At 43.4% G+C, this 22,870-nt stretch overlaps 1 protein-coding gene across 1 annotated transcript in view; it reads right to left on the minus strand.

Moving 5' to 3' along the window:
* Positions 1-22,870, minus strand: part of CLIC5 (CLIC family member 5) — a 169,582-nt gene that overhangs the window by 145,146 nt on the left and 1,566 nt on the right. The gene's annotated exons all lie outside the window — the stretch shown is intronic.

Here is a 22,870-nt window from a genome sequence, read left to right on the forward strand (position 1 = left end):
CTGAGTCTCCTGCATTGACAGGTGGATTCTTTACCACTGAGCCACCAGGGAAGCCCATATTGTGACACTGACAAAACTCAAAATCCTTGACACCCTCCCTCCCTGCCTCCCTGCATTACTCTCTTCCAAGGCTCTGAAAAGACATACTGGAGTGTTCACCTGATCTTTTTTTTTAATTTGCAAACATAAAATATTTATTTGAGCTGCAATTGGGTGAGACCAGTGTTTTGCCATGACAGCTTGCCCTCTGTTACATTTTCTCCAGTACCAGATGATACTGAAGTGGCCATGGGCATTTTGAGGACTTCACTCAGTGGAAAGTTAAATTGGGGAGGCATCAGAGGTACACGGGTGATGGAGGAGAATCAAGGTTTGAGGTACACAGAGTTACAAACTCGTCTCTGGTAAGTTCTCCCAGTTATTACTTGTGTAAATTTGCAAACAGAGGACTTCATTCTCACCAATGCCTGGTCAAACAGAAGTTCTCTCCCATCAGGAATGTACTCAAGAAAGCAGCAGAAGCAATAATAAATTCACTATACATGTTTAAGGTGAAATAGCCAAAACAGACTTTATGTATTTGTAGCATGCAAGCCTTTAGTAGTTCTACAACTAGTTGCATCTTTGCATCCCAACTATCAATACTAAAAATCAAATACTGGTTGATTGTGCTGGTGGAGGGATTAGATTATCTTTTCTCCTTCCCATAAAAAAGAATATTTACAAAGTTGTTGTCAAAGGAAGAAGGAAGCAAAGTATGTGTACTTGGCAAAATACAAAGAAAAAAGTATTGCAGATGTGTGCTAACGACTTACTAAAGCACAATTACTTTTCTGAATTTTTTTTTGATGTCGGTGGTATTTGACAGCTTCTTTTTAAAAAATAATTTTGTTTCGTGTTAGGGTCTAGCCAATTAACAATGCTGTGACAGTTTCAGGTGTACAGAGAAGGGACTCAGCCATACATGTACACGGATCCATTCTCCACCAAACTCCGCTCTCATCCAGGCTGTCACATAACATTGAGCAGAGTTCCCTGTGCTGTACAGTAGGACCTTGCTGATTATCTGTTTTAAATATAGCTGTGTGTACATGCACATCCCAAACTCCCTAACTATCCCTTCCCCGATTCTTCCCCCTGGCAACCGTAAGTTTGTTTTTGAAGTCTGTGAGTCTCTTTCTGACAGCTTCTTTTAAACTTCTCATTTCTTTGAATTCCTTTCTCATTGTAAATAAATACTTCTATGCCTAGTTTTATATTTGTAAACGTGGATCTGTTTGTTGAAGAGGCTCACGGATTGCATAAGCTTCAGGTCTCACAAACCCTGGATCAATCCTTGCTCTTAACCTAACCTTTGGTGTGGGAATATTTTCCTTGCAACAGCCAGAAAAATGGACTCTTCTTGGTTGGCAAATGATGCTGAAAGTCACACAAAATTTAATTTGAGAATTCAAAAACCAGGGTGGTCAGAAGCAAGGGAGGAAAACAAAGAAACTGGTTGTTCAAAGGCCTTTTCCTAAAGGCCTCCTGTATTAATAATCCCTGCAAGTCCTAGGGTAAGGTCTATTTGATAAAGATAAGAGGCTGATTACATTAATACTATTTTGCTTTGCAAATGAAGGCTGAGAGGAATGGTTTAGGGGCTGCTCCACAGGACAATCATTCAAGAGTCACCGTAGACCATTTCAATTCATAATCATCTTTGCCTTCCTGGGGATGTTTTCTAATGATGTTTTAACTTATGTCCAAGCATAACATCTCCCAGGGAGTTGTGATAGTTGTTGGAAAGTGTGATAAAGAAATATATGTTATAAGCTCTTAGAGGTAGCCCTGTGGCAAAGTCCTACCCGTGCTTCTATAATAACTTAATCCTCCCTCCCTGCCTTCTTTCCTCCTTTCCTCTCTTCTTTTTCCATTTCTAGAAGGGAAGTTGGATAATGTAGGAGAAATAAAGTGCCCAACTATGACATGGTCTTCTGAAAGAAGAGGTTTAAATGCACCCCAAGTTTAAATGCACATATCTAGTAGAATAACTCACAGTTAAAAGAATGGGTTTTGGAAGCCAACAGACCCAAGGATGAGACCCACTTTCAACAGAGCCTTCAGATCCAGGCAAAAGCTGACATAGGGATAGGCAAAACTCATTTCATCAAGAGATAAGACATTGGGTTGACTAAATCATCTCAAGTGGATTTCGTGGAGACTAAATGTTCTTTTCTTTGTCATCAATTAGTTTTGGGGTGCAGTATCAATAGCTTTAGTCAGAAAGATTAAGATGTATTGATTCCACTATATGGGATGTTATAGTTTCTATTTCCAAAATAGTGGAAAATGCTAGGTTAAACAGGGTTCGATTTTTCTTGACTGATTTTGTTCTGCTTTTATAGACTGTTGTGCACTGTGGATTTGCACGAGAAAGAAGGAGTAGGTCCTGTTCCTCAAACTTCTTTAGCCAGAGGATCTATTTTTGGGTGGAGTGTGTCAAGGATGTGTGTTCTATGGGATATACTTTCAGAAAGAATCCCCAGTCTTAGGAGATCACACTGTGACTCTTGCCCACACATATCTCAACAGCAGACCATCTTTGAGCCACATAGATGTCAGCAGGCTGTTTATTTGCTGCTGCTGCTGCTGCTGCTAAGTCACTTCAGTCGTGTCCGACTCCGTGTGATCCCATATAGTTGCCCTTTAATCTGTCTCCATGTTTCTTTGGGTCCCTGTAACACACCCCATGCAGAGGCCCTATTCTGGTTCTTCTGTTAAATTGGATTTTCCAACATAAATTTAAAAGGGGGAGGCTATATAAAAATATTTTTTAAGAAATGGAAACCAAGACAATATGCCATTTGTCCAAACACAGAATAAACTTGGCGTCCTGAGATGTTCAACCATGTCATGTCATCATGCCTGCTAATGGGAGAGAGGGCCCGCTAATTGCTGAGATTGAATCATCTCATTTTAGGGCAGAGTTACTAACCGATGCCAAACCAATTTGCTGCTCTGTTAACTTTAGAAATTAAAACACTAATAGTTGCATGGGCTTTCCAAACACAGGGATAGTATTTCAATACTAAATAAATGTTGTTGCCAGGGAAAGGGGTGTTTTCTCTTCTATTTCTTTGCCACAAAAGGAACATGGGCTCTAGGGCTCTTTGGCTCAGGTGGAAACAAACATATTTTAGAGAGAATGGATTCCACCAGCAGGTCCCCATTTCTCTTGGAATTTTTTAAGGTCAAGAAACTTCTCTTGACATTTACAACAGATTCTTCAACTTGTAGCTGTATCCGTGGCAAACTATTCTGGGTGTGTTAGTCGCTCAGTCGTGTCTGACTCTTGCTACCCCATGGACTGTAGCCTGCCAGGTTCTTCTGTCCATGGAGTTCTCCAGGCCAGAATATTGGAGTGGGTTGCCATTACCTTCTCCAGGGGATCTTTCTGACCTGGGGATTGAACCTGGGTCACCTGCATTGTAGGCAGATTCTTTACCATCTGAGCCACAGAGGAACTTTTCTAAAGATAACCAAAAAGGAGAAATAAGAAGAATAGCCTTCCCAAATCACACATATTATGTATGTACGTGAAATTAAAATGCGTATCTATATTTGTGTATGTATAGAAAATAAAAGCATATGTATGCTTGTGTGTATGCATAGAATACATAATCCCCCCATTAAGGAATCTCTGAGGTAGGGGGATAGAATTTCTGAGAATAGACAATACTAACTACAAAAAAATGTGTCTCTCCCAGCCATCAACAATGGCCCTTTTTCTGAACTCCTAGAACACTTAACTGAACAGCCCTCCTCTGCTCTAGTGTTTGCTGTTACTCTCTCCTCTGAGCACTTGCGAGCTCCTTCAGGGTGGAAACCTTGCTCCCACTTGTGGGTCCCCTAGCCCCTGGGGCAGCGGCAAGCTTGTACCAGAGGCTGGGTAAATGTTTGTCGGGTTAAGTTATGTTGAACTTGGAGACCAGCTTGCTAGCACTCACGACTATTATCTCCATGAGATTGGAGGAAAATTCTTTAACCTCTCTGGATCACAGTTTCTATGTATCTCAAACAAGCAAGTTGAATCAAATGACATCCATGATCTTCCCTAGATCTGAATATCCCCAAATCTGTTTCTCTACCTCAAGGTCTTCACCAGCAAAGTGAGGATAAACTCTGATTTAGCCCTGGGTACAGACAGAGAAGGGCCTTCCCTGGTAGCTCAGCTGGTAAAGAATCTGCCTATAATGCAGGAGACCCCGGTTTTTTCAATTCCTGGGTCCAGAAGATCCCCTGGAGAAGGGACAGGCTGCCCACTCCAGTGTTCTTGGACGTCCCTGGTGGCTCAGCTGGTAAAGAATCCTCCTGCAATGCGGGAGACCTGGTTTTGATCCCTGGGCTGGGAAGATCCCCTGAAGGAGGGCATGACCAACCCACTCCAGTATTCTTGCCTGGAGAATCATGGAAGGACAGAGGAGCCTGGCAGCCTGCAGTTCATGGGGTCACAAAGAGTCAAACACAACTGAGCAACTGAGCACAGCGCAGGTGAGAAAGGGTTTCTATCCTCTTTTCCTAAGTGTTCCCTGCTGTGACCCGTGACTCTAAATGCAGGATGAGGTCACCAGCCCTAGGATATGTTTAGAGAATGTGCAAATGTTCCTTTTCATGTTCTTCCCTCGTGGCTTCCCTGGTGGCTCATATAACTGAGCTTCCCTGGTATCTCAGATGGTAAAGAATCTTTCTGCAATGCAGGAGACCCAGGTTCAATCCCTGGGTCAGGAAGATCCCTGGAGAAGGGAATGGCTAACCCACTCTGGTATTCTTGCCTGGAGAATTTCATGGACAGAGGAGCCTGGCAGATCACAAAGAGTTGGACACAACTAAGAGACTAACATTTTCCCTTTTTTTTTTCACATTTTAACCCTCATGACATGGTAACTGAATTTCACCACCACAACCATAATTCCTGTATTTGTTTTGTGTTTTATATTTTATAAATACTGTCTCGTGTATTTTATCTTTTGATGCTCACAACTGCCTCACAAAGTAGGAAGAGAAGATATTATTCCCAGATATGGAAATGTGTCTCAGAGAAGTTAATTTGACTAAAGACATCCAGTAGTTATGCTGGTCTGAATTGAGCCTGGGGGTGCTTTTTCCCTGGACTCAGTCTCTGAATTTAGGCATCATGACCAGGGAGTAAATCTGTAACTTGGGGGAGGGGGTGAAGGTGATACTTAGGACCCATCCTCTCAACCCCCTTCTGCATAAGCATTCAGCAAACATTGTTAATGTCTCGTGTATTTCAGTCCCAGAGCTGGTATAATGCCAGTACATTAATCCAGTATTTTCCACAGTGTATTTCATGAAGCATGGTGTGATTTCCCTGAAAAAAAGAAAATCTTGCAGTCAAATAATTGGGAAATACTCCATCTGCACCCTCTCTTAGAGCTTTTCCAGTATGTATTTGCAAATGAAAAGGCTGAGAAGTTCTGCAGTAAAGAGCCCTATTCAAACACTTGTAAATTCAATAGTTTCAAAACTATATTTAGAACCTTTGTGCATGAAATATTATTGATAGGTTTCTGCCCACAGACCTTCCTGAGATCCTGCTGAAATAACAGTATAGAGCCACGGAAGGGATAATCTCAAAAGGGTAAGGGAAATGAGACAAGACTACCAAGGGACAGAGGATGTAGACATTCTGGAGGTGAGAAGGCAGCTGGGAGCACACTGACTGATGGCACAGAACAACAAATTACAGCACAGAATAAACTCCAAGGGGGCTGCAGAGGCGGTGAGGGCCATGCGCTCTACCGAGACCCCGGAGAAGCTGTAGGCTTGAATTTGGCCAAATCCACAGGGAGCGGGAGGTCCAACGTGAGGCTCAACTGCAGTGACTCACTAAAGTCTGTTAGAACGGCTGGCTCAGCGGAGTTTACCCCCAGGCTGAAGATGGAAGATCCTTGGGACTTCCCTGGGGGTTCAGAGGTTAAGACTCTGTGCTTCTAGTGCAGGAGGTACATGTTCTATCCCTGGCTGGGGAACGAAGCTCCCTGGGGAGTTTCTTCTCCCCAGGAAGCTCTCTGAGTTGCTGGGGAAAGGTGCTTCCAATGTGCATGTGGAAGTGCTCCCAGTCCTTCCCTTTTTGGGCACTTGGAGATCCATTTCCTTTCTACTCACTGTGAAGTGGCTTCCTCTGTCTCTCTTCCCTCGTAGAATAGCATGGAAAGATGCGAAAAAGGCACAAGTAGAAAATAAAACTAGAGTTATGAGGAGTTGAGAATGTCACTATGAAAAATGAAACAGAAGGGTTGGAATACAAAGAAAATCTTTCAAATGCTGCCTGCCATATCAGTTAACAAAGGATGTTGCAGCTGTCACTCCATGAGCCACTGCAGCCCTGAGGAGACTCAGGATGGAGAAAAGCAAGATACTGGCCCTGGAGAGCTAAGGTGCGTGTGAAAGGAATGATTTCAACGAGCCCAGCCTCTTGCAACTTCCTGGCTGGAGAAAAAGACTAAATTCATTCACTTGAGGCATGTGGGTTTTTTTTTTTTTTAATTAATGGTCATCTTTTGATGTTCTGACCACCTGATTCTTGTTGCAAAAACTGTATATTCTGGCTCCTTTTTATCTTTTCAGAGCAGTCCCCCAGAGCTACCTGAGAAGTTGTCTTCTGGGTCAAAGTCCTCAGAAAGTCCATGGAATAAAACATAATTCTCAATTTTTAGATTGTGCTTTTTTCACTTAAAAAAACATAGTAAAAAAGAGAGAGAGAGAACATGAGGAAAGTAGCAAGAAGCAGAGGTCAAATCCAGAAGGACAACACCCAACTCATATGAATTACAGAAAAAATAGAGGGCAGGGCCACGCCTGACACGTGATGTACTCAGCACAACCATTCAAGAGCCAGACCCCAAACAGGTCAAGTTCCTGTCCTGGGAACCAGTCAACCTTCTGTTAATAATAGGGCAGACCAACCACAACAAAGTTTAATGTCAGGAGCATAAAGCAAACAGGGGGTAAGGAAAGAGAGCAGTAGAGCTCTGCTGTGTAGAGTGAAGATGATATCTGAGCAGCGACACCGCAGCAAGTAAGGAATTGAGCCTCGTTCAGTCCATGTTCCCTGAATGAAGGAAAGAATGAAAGGATGCGGATAGACGAGTGATTTACGGCCCTGAGAAAGGCAGCCCTTGCTGTTCTCACCTACAACTGAGTGGTTCCACTCAGTCACCCCCGAGCCTTGTCCATCATAGTTAGAAAGCAGGCTTCGAGCCCACCCAGAAGAGCCACTGCAATTGTTGAGACCAGGCATTTGTGACTTCAGGGAACATCCCATCTGTCCGACAATGTGTTAGGAGACCAAGGCAGTGCTTTATCACAGGCCGGATTGCTTCTCTCAGCAAATGGTCTCCCCCGAGGTCCTGAGAGCTGGGGTTTTATACTGGGGCTATTTTTAGCTGTCCGCAGAGGCTGCTGGGACCTATTACTTCAGGAGGGGCTGGTGAAAACTTTACCCAGGGGAGAGGCATTGCCTTCTGTAATCTTAGCCTGAAGAACTCTCTAATGCGATGTGAGGATTTACAGTCTCTGAGAACTGGATGCCTCTTTCATGAAATACAAGATCAGGTAGTTGTGCTCTGTACCCAGCAGTCAGCAAGAAACGGGCCAAAGTTATTTTGGTCTATGGGGTGGTAGTAGTTCCCATTCAAAATCTTTTGCTAAATAAAAGGGACTGTTTTGCTTTGGGACTGATTGGTACTTGGAAAGTTTTGGTTGAGGGCAAGTCTGGAGAAGATGTCCCTAACATTGAGTTTTCAGGAGGGCATCCCGGGGTGAGGTGGGGGTGTGTGTGTTCCAAACTGCATGTCCTTTTCTTACCAGTAAAACAAGGCATTGAGTGGCATTCAGGAAAGCAACTTGTAAGGTCTGGTTGGGAGATTCTGAGCTAGGTATTTAAATTGCAAATGTTTCCACCTCCTTCTCTGCTCCAGAATAATAAGGGCAAGGCTGCCTGTAAAACCTACTGCTGTTGAAATCATCTTCCCAAAGCACAGTTCTGACCTTGCAAGTTCCTAGTTTTAAAACCCTAGATACTCCCTGCTACAGATGAAATACTATCTAAAAGTCCTAGGTGTCATTTTAGACCTTCTGTATTCCAGGACAATCCCAAGGTTTAATTTTGCTTCTCCTGTGCCTCCACCTTCAGCTCCAATCAAACTATATCACTGAATGTTCCCTATAAAGGTATTTTCCACCTCCATGCCAGTGATGGACTCCATATTTGTATACTCCCCACATTCATATTTTGAAAACTTCAGTTTTACACATATGAACCTATTTCATCCTCATAATAATCCAGTGAAAGATTAAATTGCCTAAGTCTACATAGCTAATAAGAGACAGGATCAGGATGTGATCACACAGTCTAGCTCCAGGTTTTCTCCTGTAACCACTAAGCAAACTGCCTCCCAGTGACATAGGATTGAGAAAGATGATGTGATTGCTGAGGCCTAGCATCTTATCCTCGGTCCCAGGTCCCATCTGCCACCTGCGTGCCTCCATTTCCTTCAGAGTTTAAAGTCTTCCTCTTCCATGAAGCCCCCCCTGATAAGTCCAGCCCTCTTCCATTTCTGAATGCCTTCAGTATTTATTTGATAAAGTGTATCATGTATTCTTGCAACTGATTCTCTCTCAACTCTCATTTTAGTTCTAAATACTTTACAGTGGGTGTTAATCCTTCCTTCTAGCCAGCTGGTCAGAGCCTCACCAGTGAAGGTCCCCAGCTTAGACTGCTTTTCTATTGCTCCCAACACCTGCACACCAAGTGCAGAGTACAGGCTTCATAAAAGACTCATCAGCCTGTTTGTTTGGAGATGGATTAAAGGGATGCACAGGAAGGAACAGGCAATTGGCCTGAGCTCATTCTTGCAGCTACACATTGCTTATGATGAATCAAGAGCTCACCACACGTACAAGAAAATCACTCAGCCTTCACCCTCTTATCTTCTCAGTAAGCAGCCCCCTTGCCCCACCCCAGATAATCCCTCCTGCTTAACGTGGCAAGTTGTTTTGACTGAGGAGAAGGACCTTGATCTCTGTGTCTAATTTCCAGACTTAATGCTATTTGGTCCAAGTAGCCGAAGGGGCAGCATCCTCAGTCCTCAAAGTTACTGCTGCTTTGATGGATAACACTTACCACAGAGAGACCCTCAGTGGGCCTGGGCATGGCCAGTGGATACTGACAGCTTTACTGAGATTCACAATGAGCTGTAGAGCTTTGCCTAGTCAGTTGCCATTTGAAAACCACTGATTCATATGAACTTATAGCACAGATGCTATTTATCAAGGAGAATAATTTTCACTGGTGATTTCTTTATTTTTGGGGTAGGACCACTCTTCTTTTTCACTAAACCCAATCACTGAACCTTTTACTTTTAGACAAGGGAATAAAGACCCAAGGCAGGGCCTGTGACCACACAGCTGTTGAGTCTTCATGCCGGGTCTGAACCCAGATCACCCTACAGTAGTACTGTCTTATAGAACTTTCCGAGATGCTAGAAATATTCTCTAGGTGTACTTTTCAATATAGTGGCCAGTAGCCACATATGTCTGACTGGCACTTGAAATGTGGATAGCATGACTAAGGAACTGAATTTTTAATATTTTTTTCAGTTAAATTAATTTAAATTTAAATGCCACATGGAGCTAATGGCTAGTGTTTTGAACAGCACAGTTCTAGAATAACCAAGACAGTTAACAGAGGGTTGCTATTGTAAATACAAAGAGACTATCCACCAAATTCTTTCCTTTCTTGCCACCATAAGAGAACAGGACACAAATACTTCAGATGGGGAAAACATGCAGTTGTACTCCAATTAACAAAAGGCCCTCATGTCAGTTATTCATTACCACCTTACATATTTACCCTGCAATTGTTGTCACTGAAACCTCAGAACATTAGTGGTTTCGTAAACAATGCATCCTCTTGTTTATGTTAGCTGTTGCCATGTGACTGTCGTGCACCAAGCTGGGCAATAATGAGGAGCTGGCACTTTTGCAAACCCACAGGCTCATGAAAGGATGCAGAGAGCTCTGCTCATAAAGCATAAACACGGGGCATGGCTTTAAGCCCAGGTTTCTAATCTGTGCCCTCACAAGATTACACAGAATACTTGGTTTCAGGACGGAAAACATGTTCCACTCACAGGGAGTCATCTCATATTTTCAAGGGAGTGTCATTTGGTAGAACAGCTGCCAGTCAGTGAATTTTCCTATGGACGCAATACAATTTATACACAAAGTCAACCTGGATTCTTTGGGCCTGGGTGTTGGAAGATAGCTTAAAAATAGCATCCCCTTTTAATAGTAGTGAAGTCCTCTTTTCCTGCGGGTTTTCAAGGGAACTCATGGAATCACCAGAGGCTTGAATGGTAAGAAGTTAAAAGATGAGAAATGGCATTGCATTTTGACTTTGGTTGATGAATGATTAGCTGGGACATCTATTTTCCTGTACCCTCATTGCTCAGAACTGAAAGTGCAAAATAAAGACAACATAGTCTTAAAAGAAAATGGAAAGATGGAAGGTCAGCAAGCAGATTTTGACTGAAGGCCAACATATCTGCATATATCTAACTCCCATAATATCACTTTAATGTCATTATCATTAGACTTTAGTCCAGTTGAACTTTATGAATATATTCCAAGCTCCAATTCAGACCTGTCTTCAAGGGACCAATATTTGGAAGAAAGGAGAAGCAACTCAAGTGAAATGAGGATCTTAAAGTCAATTCTGACAATCTCCATTTTAGACAAGATGGATGAAAAGGAAACAGATTTTCACTTAACAATAGAAACTTTCTTTAAACAACAGGTAAAGCAGACAAACTATGTGAAGTGATGGTTTTCAGACACTGGAGACAGGTAACATAGTACCCCAATAGAAGCTGATTCTCTCTGAGTTGAGGAGACAGCAGAGTTTGATATTTCAGAAGGTCAAGGCAGCTAGAATTCACAGATCTAAATAACAGACAGGATGGAGGTGCGGCGAGAGAGAGAGTGATAGAATTAGAGACAGATAGATAGGTAGATAAATGTAATCCATATTTTTAACCTGATGGAAAATTAGCTCAAAATGGATCTTAGAGTTAAATATAAAACCCGAAACTGAAAAACTTCTAGAAGAAAATACAGGAGAAAATCTTTGTGACCTTGGAGTAGACGAACATTTCTTAGAACAGAAAAAGCACAAACCACAGAAGAAAGAAATTGATACATGGACTTCATCATAATCACAACCTTCAGTCTTCAAAACACACTTATGAAAAGGAAAAGTCACTCTAAACTATGTGAAAAATACTTATCTGATAAAGAAATTGTATCTTGACTATATAAGAAACTCTTAAAATTCAATAATATTAATATGACAATGCTAAAATAACAATAATAAGCAAAATATTTGAACAGATACTTCATCAGAGAGATGTAACAATGGCTAATAATCACATGGAAAGATGTTTAACATCATAAGTCATTAGAAAAAAATGTAAATCAAAGCTGCCATGAAAGATCATTATACACTTATTAGTACACCTACAACTTAAAAGACTGACAAAACCAAGTACTTGGTATTGAAAAGAAGCAATTAGAAATCTTTTATAAATTCTCCCAGCCACTTTGAAAAGAACTTGAAAGATTTTTTAAATAAGGTTAAACATTCACTGACCATATGCCCCAGTAATTCCACCCTTAGGTATCTGACCAAGAGAAATGAAAACACAATCAACACAAAAGCTTATATGTGAACACTTATAGCCATTTTATTAATAATAGTCAAAACCTGGGAAAGAACCCAAGTATCCGTCAACTGCTGAATGAATGAACAAATTGTGGTACAGTCACACAATGGACTATTACTTAGCAACAAAAAGGAACCACCTACTGATGCATGTTCTGATATGGATGAATTCAGAAACATTATGCTAAGTGAAAGAAGCCGCACACAAAAGGTTACAGAGATTAATTCAATTTATACAATACTTTTGAAAAGGCAAAACTATGATGATAGAAAGATGTGTGGTTTCCAGGATTCAGGGCGCGGCTGGGAGGGGACCCATAGCAAAGGGTCAAGAGGGAATTTTCTCAGATTATGGAGATATTCCTTATCGTGATTGTGATGACTGTTATACAACTGTATATATTTGTTCAAAATTCAAAGAAAGTGTATGTAAATTATGTCCCAACAAAATTGACACTCAAAAAAGGAAGGTACATACTAGGATATATAGTATAGGACCATCTGTATTAAACAAAAGGGAAAAAAAGATAATTTCAAATATATGAACATACATATATTTGACAGGATTGTGTAAAATGTTTCAGGAAGCGTAGAAGAATAGAATAAATCACCTCAGAAAATGGAAATGGAATGCCTGAGGGCGTGAGGTGGAAGAGGGACTATCTTTTATACCCTTCAAATTTTGAACCATGCAAATTGTGTGTGCGTGTGCGTACGTGTGTGTGTGTGTGCTAAGTCACTCAGTCGTGTATGACTCTTTGAGACCCTAAAGACCATTGCCCTCCAGTCATCTCTGTTCACAGGATTCTCCAGGCAAGAATACTGGAATGGGTTGCCATGCTCTCCTCCAGGAGATCTTCCCCACCCAGGTATCAGAGATCCAGCATCTCTTATGTCTCCTGCATTGGCAGGTGGGTTCTTTACCACTAGCGCCACCTGGGAAGCGCTGTGCAAATGCTAAATGTATTCAAAAGGGGAGAAGAGTCAGTTGGGCTCCAAAACCTGTTACTGTTCAACACGAGTTGAGTCAAAGTCCTGTTTCCATGTGAGGAAGAGAGGTAAAAAGATAATTATCACATTGTTTTGGGTTGATTACGTCTCCCCAAAATTCATATGTTGAATCTTAATCCCCAGGGCCTCAGAATGCAACTACATTGGAGACAGAGTCTTTACTGAAGTAATCCAGTCAAAATGTGATCGTTAGGGTGATCCTAATGAGATCATTGTGGCAGACCCCTAAGCCGATATGACTTGTGTCCTCGTAAGAAGAAGAAAGTAGGACACAGAAGCACACAGGGGAAGACGCAGGAGGAAGACGGCATCTCCGAGTCAAGGAGAGAGGCCTCCGTAGAAACCAACCCTGCCACACCTTGATTCTTGCCTTCCAGTGCCCTGGAGAATTCTGGAGACTTCTGACCTCCAGAATTGTGAGAAAATATTTATCTGTGTACCACCAGTCTGTGGTACTTTGTTATGGCAGCATTAGCAAACTGGTACATGGAGGTAAGATCCAGCCTCGTGGGGCCAAGAAAAGCTCGGGCGAGGTCCCAGAGTCATGAAATGGCATGAAGTGTGCAGGGAAATAGGGCTTTCAGGTGGCTCAGTGGTAAAGGATGCACTTGCCAGTGCAGGAGATGCAGGAGACTCGGGTTCGATCCCTGGGTCAGGAAGATTCCCATGGAGAATGGCAACCCACACCAGTATTCTTGCCGAGATAATTTTATGGACAGAAAAGCCTGGAGGGCTACAATCCATGGGGTCTCAAAGAGTCAGACCTGACGGAGCATGCAGGTGCAGGGTAAAACAAGTCAACATGTTTCAAGGCAAAGTGCGAGTGAAGAGCAGCCGGTGATGAGGTCTTGGCTAAAAGCTTGATGGGACATGAAGACCTTTTGATACATTCTCTCATGCCAGCCTTTTTCCTGGGGGCAGTGGGGAGCCACTCCAGAGCCAGAAACAGAGAATGGTGTGGTCAGATGCCAATCTGATGACTCTGCGGGGCTTCTTAGGAGGAAGATGGGTCTGGAGGCAGAGTGACCAGTTGAATAACTGTGGCCAAGATGACAGTGGCCAGTAGTGGCCAAGAGGGAGAGGAGAGAACAATTTAGGCAGTGAAACTGACTGGACTGTTGGGTGGTAAAGAAGCAGAAATCTCATTACTCAGAAGTTTTAGTTCATACAGTTGGTGACACGGCTCACAAGGTGGTGGGATGGGGTGTGGAAGCAGGGACCGCCGTTAACTTTTCAGTCCCTTTGGAGAAAAAAATGTCCAGAATTTTTCTTGGAAAGCAGGCGGGTTCTAATTTGGGGGTATTTATTTCAGAATATCACATCGCCTTCCTTTTCAGAGCTAACATGATCCCTCCATGATGACCAAGGTAATGCACCTTTATGACTCTTTAGCAAGTGTTTCTCCCCATGATTTCTTGAGATGCTATGATATAAAGCTTAGAGCAAGAAGCCGACTCCACACAATGGACAGAGTCAGCTGGACCACTCAAAGTCATTCTCCCCCTCCCACGTGGAGACACAAGGTGTGAGGACCCAGACAGGGAAGCAGAATGCACAGAGACAGATAAGATCAAGGGACCCTCCTGAGATCACCTTTCATGAAAAAACATGCATGGAGTTTAGAATGCTCCTGAACCCCCAGTGTTAGCTGCTCAGTTCCGTTCCGTTCAGTCGCTCGGTCGTGACCGACTCTTTGCGACCCCATGAGTCACAGCACGCCAGGCCTCCCTGTCCATCGCCAACTCCCGGAGTTCACTCAAACTCGGTGATGCCATCCAGCCATCTCATCCTCTGTCGTCCCCTTCTCCCCCTGCCCCTAATCCTTCCCAGCATCAGGGTCTTTTCCAGTGAGTCAGCTCTTTGCATCAGGTGGCCAAAGTACTGGAGTTTCAGCTTCAGCATCAGTCCTTCCAATGAACACCCAGGATTGATCTCCCCTAGAATGGACTGGTGGGATCTCCTTGCAGTCCAAGGGACTCTCAAGAGTCTTCTCCAGCACCACAGTTCAAAAGCATCAATTCTTTAGCGATCAGCTTTCTTCACAGTCCAAATCTCACATCCATACATGACCATTGGAAAAACCATAGCCTTGACTAGACGGACCTTTGTTGGCAAAGTAATGTCTCTGCTTTTTAATATGCTATCTAGGTTGGTCATAACTTTCCTTCCAAGGAGTAAGCGTCTTTTAATTTCATGGCTGCAATCAGCATCTGCAGTGATTTTGGAGCCCAGAAAAGTAAAGTCAGCCACTGTTTCCACTGTTTCCCCATCTATTTCCCATGAAGTGATGGGACCAGATGCCATGATCTTAGTTTTCTGAGTGCTGAGCTTCAAGCCAATTTTTTCACTCTCCTCTCTCACTTTCATCAAGAGGCTCTTTAGTTCTTCACTTTCTGCCATTGCTCAGTCATGTCCAACTCTTTGCAACTCCATGGACTGTAGCCCACCAGGCTCCTCTATCAGTGGAATTCTCCAGGCAAGAATACTGGAGTGGGTAGCCATTCCCTTCTCCAGCGGATCTTCCCAACCTAGGGATCAAACCTGGGTCTCCTGCATTGTAGGCAGACTCTTTACCAACTGAGCCACCTCACCAATTCAATAGACACAAACTTGGTCAAACTCTGGGAGATGGTTAGGGACAGGAGAGCCTGGTGTGCTGGAGACCATGGGGTCTCAGACAATTGGACATGACTTGGCAACTGAACAACAGGACCTCCTCCAGCATATTCACAATATCTAGCACCCCAGGTTAGGAATGCCAGTAAGAAGGAAATGCCCTAGATGGGGGTGGGGGGTGGGGGTCAAAGCCCTGGCTTTGCTATTCATTTGCCATCAGGCTTGGGTAAGTTATTTAGCTCCTCTGGTTTTCAATAGGCCTGTCATAGCACTAGGATTCTGTTCCCTCTTTGATTGATGCCATTGATTCATAGAGGAAACTAGTTTCAACGGTCACCTAGAAGATGATTTTGAATAAAACCAGGACTTGATTATGTCCCCAGAATTCTTATTAAGAAGACATTGTGACAAGAATAGACATCTTCATTGAAACCTGCCCCTTGTTCCATATTCGTGTTTCAAGGGTTCCATAAAAGGACAGCTGGGCACATGCAACAGGTTCAGACTTGCACTTTGTCACAGATGTTTCCAAGGGCATATCTGATGAGTCCTGATTACTGACATTAGAGCAGGCCCTCCCTAGGGGTGGTGAACAGGAAGCCTCTTGCAGGGTTCTAAATATAAAACTTCCGAGTAGTTCAGCCAGGCTAAGACAGATCTCACAAACACATTTTTTTTTTTAAATGTCAAACTATACTAAAACAACATGAATCAAAACTTTGTGCTGAATCCATATTATACTTTTCCCCAACAAAACATAAAGTACCAAGATATACATTTAGATAATATATAAATCAGCAACACGCTTGGTCGCTTTTCTCAGATATTCATCTGGATGAAATCAAGGATACAGATATTTGGATATACCCAGACTCTCAGCTGAATGCATAAATACCTAAAAAAGAAGACAGTCATTATACACAATGTATTTACATTTAAAAGTTTCACCTAATCTTCAAAATGAAACTTAGTAGATGTTTGTTTGGTTCTGTCCTACACTTTTAAGTGGAAATGCTTTTTAATTTGCTTATCCATCACCCTGAACATTGCTTTGCTCATGATATTCTCCTCCAATATCATGCTACTCTCAGTTGCCTTCAGGATAAAATCCAAGCTGCTCAGTGTGCCATGTAAGACCATGCCTAATATTTTGTAATAGCTTATAAGGGAAAAGAATCTGGGGGAAAATTAGATATATATGAATCACTTTGTTGTATACCTGAAACTTTGTAAGTCAACTACACTCCAATGAAACAAACAAACAACAGCAGAAAGACAGAAGGAGAATAAAAGATATAATTAAAAAATGAGAAGAGTGTACCCTTGGTTCTTCAGCCTCAGCATCTCTGCTGCCTCGATGGATGTCTTCCCTCCACTCCAGCCCCACAGACCTGCTCGCACACACGTGTGTATCTGCTGTGCCCTTGTGTCTGCTGAGCCCATGGCCTGACACATCCCCATGGCACCTCACCTGAGTCACATCTCAGTAAGCAAATCCAGCTGCATGTCCCTCATTTCCTCAGTGGGATTTCTTAAGTCCTCGCCTCTGATGGGGAATTTTTGTTTGCCTCTAAGGCAAACGGATGCAGTGTGTTGCTTATGAAAACTGGCAGGAAGGAACCGGGAGGGGAGGGGAACTATTCTCCCCAATCTTGGCCGAGGAAAGCATCTCAAACCCCAGATGGTGAGAGAAAAGAAAGGAAACCCTGTAAGTCAAAAGGATTGTAAAAACTGAGCGTATCTATCAATGCAGAACTTAACCATTTATCCACAATGTACACGCATTTATTCATTTACAAATTATAGTAACTATGATTATAGTAGAATAATTATAGTATACTACTATAAGAATACACTATGCACATGATGAAATACATAAAATAACATTGAAGAAGACGAGGTTTCCTCAAATAGAAATACTGCCTAATACTTTTTATCCTAATTACAGTATTCTAAAACAGCCCGTGGATTAGGTTGAATACTCTGTTTTGGATACCAGGCTACGAGTTTAAGAAACATTTACTAGGGCCTGTATGTTGCCTGACTCCAGAAGGACACCGTTTACATTTTCTGTGAATGGTGTTCCCCAACTTTGCTCCGTGCACAAGATGTGCAGCGCTGCCTGGGGACCCTGTGAGAGCCTCGTCAACAACAGACCCTGAGGACGCGCTTTCCAAGGAACAGACTTCGCGTGAGCTGAGTGAAAAGGCATGTTGATTTCTTGCTGGCCCTCCCAGTCACACCCAAATTGGGAGAGCCTAATCATTATCAAACAGTCTCCTTGAGAGGATAACACGTGTGCCAGACACGTGACGCTGATACAGAGCTGGAGCCACATGCCCGGGTCAAAGACTGTAAGAGCTGGAAGGGCCTGCGTTTCAGAGGTGAGGAAACTGGGCGCAGGAATGCTTCATAGTGAATCATTGACCAAAAAGTGTTAGAATCTCCTGACCAGTGCTCTTTCCACAATATTACATGGTCACCTGAAGATCAGCAACCACAATATTTACGATGTCTACTAACTAGAAGGCTTTGTGGCTAAAATAAAAGTTATTATTTTATGATGGTTCAAATTCATCACAATAAACAATAATAACTCAGGCAACCAGTCCATTCTAAAGGAGAACTAAAGGAGATGAGTCCTTTAGACTGATCTAAAGGAGATCAGTCCTGGGTGTTCATTGGAAGGACTGATGTTGAAGCTGAAACTGCATTACTTTGGCTAGTTGATGTGAAGAGCTGACTCATTTGAAAAGACCCTGAAGCTGGGAAAGATTGAAGGCAGGAGGAGAAGGGGATGACAGAGGATGAGATGGTTGGATGGCATCACCGACTCAGTGGACATGGGTTTGGGTGGACTCCGGGAGTTGGCGATGGACAGGGAGGCCTGGCGTGTTGCGGTTCTTGGGGTCACAAAGAGTCGGACACGACTGAGCGACTGAACTGGACTGAAGTATAGAGCATTTACTATATGTCAGATAGTATTCTAAATGATTTACATGAATTCCCTTATTCAACCTTCATAACTACTCTATTAAGAACATAACATTATGACATCGATTTTACCAAACAGAAGACTGATAAACAACCTAACAGAAATTAATTTGCTAAGCCAGGGTTCAAACCATGCAACCTGACTTCAAAACCTGCTCTACAACATATGTATATATATATACTGCCTTCCATGATCAATGACATCAATAATGTGCAGGACAAATGGTGTTCATTTGTATCCTTTTTCTTTGCAACTGCCATAATCAGAATACTTTCTTTTCCTTTGCATTAAATACCAGAAATGTTTTCTCTCTCTTTCCTTCTCCATCTTCCTGTCTCTCTCTTATCTCATTGATATCTCTATTTCCTTCCTCCCGCTTCTCTGTCCGTCTTGTCCGTCTATTTCTTTCTCTTTCACACACACACACACACACACACACACACACACACAGTTAGGACAATGTCTATGAGGTCCTTTAATTTTAGCAGAAAGCAGCAGACAGTTCTTATAATCCTACCAGCAATCTGAACTGACAGTCTTTCTTGATCGCCTGTGACTTGGATTGTATCTCTCACTAGAGATCTTTCTTTTGCTGGATCTCAGTCAGTGGCCACGAATAAATTATTTCTTTCCTCTCATTTTCAAGAACTGTGTTTCTCTGGACTTTCCTGATGGTCCACTGTTTTAAGACTCCAGGCTTATTCTTCAGGGGGCACGAGTTCTGTCCCTGTTCAAGGGATTAAAATCCCATATGCTGAGCTGTCCAGACCAGGAAAAAAACAATAACTGTATTTCTCTGTCTTCCCCAGAGAACAGACAGTGGCACTTGGGATGTGCTGCTTTCATCTCTTATATCCAGCGTCCGGCATGCAGTATGTTGTAAATGCAGGAAGGAAGGCGGGAGGGAGAGAGGAAGAAAGGGAAGGAGGGAGGAAGTGAGGGGGGGATGTATGAAAGGCTGCAGGATCCACGTTTTCTGGATCACACGTTCCTGGAGAAGGAGTTCACAGGTGAAATGGAAATAACTCCTCCATTCACCCAGTGGCAGTATGTTGTAAATGCAGGAAGGAAGGCGGGAGGGAGAGAGGAAGAAAGGGAAGGAGGGAGGAAGTGAGGGGGGGATGTATGAAAGACTGCAGGATCCACGTTTTCTGGATCACACGTTCCTGGAGAAGGAGTTCACAGGTGAAATGGAAATAACTCCTCCATTCACCCAGTGGCTCTGGTCTAACCCCCTAGGGCCAGCCTTGGCACCTTCCTTTTTCAGTGTTACACATCAGACCTGCCAGCAAAACCTCTGGGCTCTCTCTTCCCAACCATCTCAACCCTGCCCTGTTGTCACCATTGTCCAATCCACCATCTTTCCTTGCCTAGTTTTCCAAATGCCTCCAGCCTGTCCTCCCCGCCTCTACTCTGTCTCTGCTCTAGTCTATCATTGAAGAGGCAGTCAGAATGTTCCTTGCAGAACCCTTTGATGACAACCCCCCTCCCCCCCGCACTTTTCACTCAGAGTAAAAGTGAAACTTCTTTCTGTGGCTCATCAGGCCTCAAGGTGACCTGGGCCCACCCCAACCTCTCTTTCCCTCCCTCGCTCACCCCACCCCGGCCACACCACCTCCTCCCTCCCCTACTCAGCATCATTCATGGTCCCACTGTGGGAAGCTGAACAATAGCTCCCAAACACGCCCATGTTCTAATTCCCAGAAACTTGTGTAGCCAAAGGGACTTAGCAAAAGTGATGAATTAAAGGATCTTCATATGAGGAGATTATCCTGGATTATCCTGCGGGCCCAAACTAACAATTTTCCTTGTAAGAGGGACCAGAGGAGTCAGATCGGAAGGTAAGGGGAAGCTGGAGACTCCAGTAGTTAAGACTCCATGCTTCCATTGCAAGGGGCGCAGGTTCCATCTCTGGTCAGGGAACTAAGAACCTGCATGCTGCACAGCATAGCCAGGAAAAAAAAAAAATAAAGGTGAAGCTGGAAGCTGGGGAGAAAGGGAGATGTGATGTGGGCCATGAGTGAAAAATGAACACTGTCCCTGGAAGAGTACTGTGCTGTGCTGTGTTCAGATGCTCAGTTCTGTTGGACTCTGTGACCCTGTGGACTGTAGTCCACCTGCTCCTCTGTCCATGGGATTTTCCGGGCAACAATGCTGGGGTGGGTTGCCATTTCCTCCTCCAGGGAATCTTCCGGACCCACGGGTCAAACCCACATCTTCGGCATCTCCTGCATTGCAGGAGGATTCTTTACCACTGAGCCACCAGGGAAGCAAGGGTGAGGGGGGAAGGAGGTGGGGTGGTGGGGAGGGTGGTGGGAACAAACTCTCCCTGGAATCTCCAAAAGGAACACAGCTCTGATCACTCCTTGTTTCAGCCCCCCAAGACTCACTCCCGATTCTGAATGTTGGAGAATTAATTTGTGTGGTTTGGAGCCACTGTGTTTCTAGTAATTCCTTAGGGCAGCCGCAGGAAATTAACATACCGGTTATTTAATGTTTCTTTATGGCACGGTCACCACTGGGCATGTTTTATATTTATTTCTTTATGTGTCCATCTGTTGTCTCTCCTGCTATGAAGCAAAGTGCAGGGGAGCCTGGGCTTTGTTTTCTTCCCTGTTGTACACCCAGAACCTGGTCCAATAACTATCTGTTGAATGAATAAATAAATGACGTATTTTAATTAATTGATCAACACCCGGAAGTGGCTGAGCCTCAATACGAGGTTGGTTGAATACACAGGTATTAACTTGCATTCCATTTGCTATCTGTCCAGACAGAAAGAGACATACACAAATGAGGGCAGGTATAGCTGCAGCCCAAGTTGCTCACTCACTAAGTGACTCTTTGCGACCCCATGGACTGTAACCCTGGACTGCAGCCCACCAGGCTCAGACTTTGTCCATGGGATTTCCTAGGCAAGAATACTGGAGTGGGTTGCTATTTCCTTCTCCGAGGTATCTTCCTGACACAGGGATGGAACCCATGTCTCCTGCATTGGCAGGTGTATTCTTTACCACTGAGCCACCTGGGAAGTCCAAGAAGAATTCATACAGGGAGTCAAAAGAGGGTCTTCTGGGTTCACAGTAGCTGGAACATTAATGGAACATCAGCAGCCCAAGTGGTCCAGCCCAAAGCAGCCCAGGAGGAGAACAACCCCAGAACCCCAGCAACAAAGCCCACTAGGAAAATGGTGATCCCCATCCAATGCAGGGGTTCCAGCACCCACTCCTTGGAGCTGGGAGGAGCATGGAGTTTGAGCTGGTCACCTTCACGCCCTCCACTCTTGGGCAGGACCAGTCACTTGTCTTCATGTTATGCATTTTCGCTCCCCATGGAATAAAGAACCGCAGTGGGGGTGGGGTGGGAGTTGAGAAGCTGGGATTAAGACTGTCCTTCTCACTGAATGATGCTGAGTATCATCTCTTAAAAGGAGTTCACACATAGGAGCTGAGGTTGATTTTATATTGTATGACCCCTTAGCAAACTTAGAGTTAACTAGATCCAATATTTGCTTTAGGGAACTATGGATCTTAAGAACTTAGAAACCATAAGTTACTATCAAATAGTTTTTCCTGTGGCTGGCACCAGTTGGAGATGCCAATACTTCTATTTCCTCCTACTTCTGTTTGGTTCAACGGCGGTGGCAGGATAATTTCTGATGAAATCAACACTTTGCCAAATATACAAATAATGGTCTGATGTGCCTGGAATGATGGTGATCATGACAATGATAGTTCATCTTCAATGATCAGGATGATAATGATTCAGGATGCTGATGGTTTCAGGAAGTTACATGGATACCTGGGTCTTGAGGAAAATATACCCAGTCCTCACTTTTGAAAGGTTGTTTCTTTTTTTTTGAAACTAATACAGTGGTAAATGGATATAAAGGCTGGAAGGCAACTTGAATGACCCTGTTGGAACTCTGCCTCCTCTGGGGAGCCTCACTTGACTCTTGCGCGCACCCTCGGGCACTCCCAGGATACCCACAGCACTTTACTTGCTCACTCCTCTATTTCACCAAAATTCACAACTTGCAAGTCTGTCTCCTGTACCACATTGTTATTTTTTTAACGCAAGGGCCTGTCTACCGACCCATCTCCCTCCCAAATGCTCAACACAATCCCAAGCAAGGTTTGCCAGGTACTTAAATACAAATGTAACACTCTGCTTGGTGTTTTGAAAAAGGACCTTATGGTCAAATAAAAGAGACACGATTTATACACCAAAAACAACTAGGAAAAAATACAGAGTAGGAAATAATTATATATTAAATTAGCAATACATACAATTAGTGCATTTCATTAGAGGAGTTAATTGGAAACCAGAAAGGTGAGAAATGGGTGTAAACTGAGGCTTTCATAGGTTCGTAGAGGAATCATTTTTGTTAGCCATGGGTAGCAGGGTTTACGAATATGTTGTCTTCACATTAAAGAACTGTGTCAATATGAATTTGGGTG

This window comes from Moschus berezovskii, chromosome 23 (genome assembly GCF_049115385.1).
Source record: "Moschus berezovskii isolate FMDL1 chromosome 23, NW_MosBer_1.0, whole genome shotgun sequence".
Classification (NCBI taxonomy): domain Eukaryota; kingdom Metazoa; phylum Chordata; class Mammalia; order Artiodactyla; family Moschidae; genus Moschus; species Moschus berezovskii.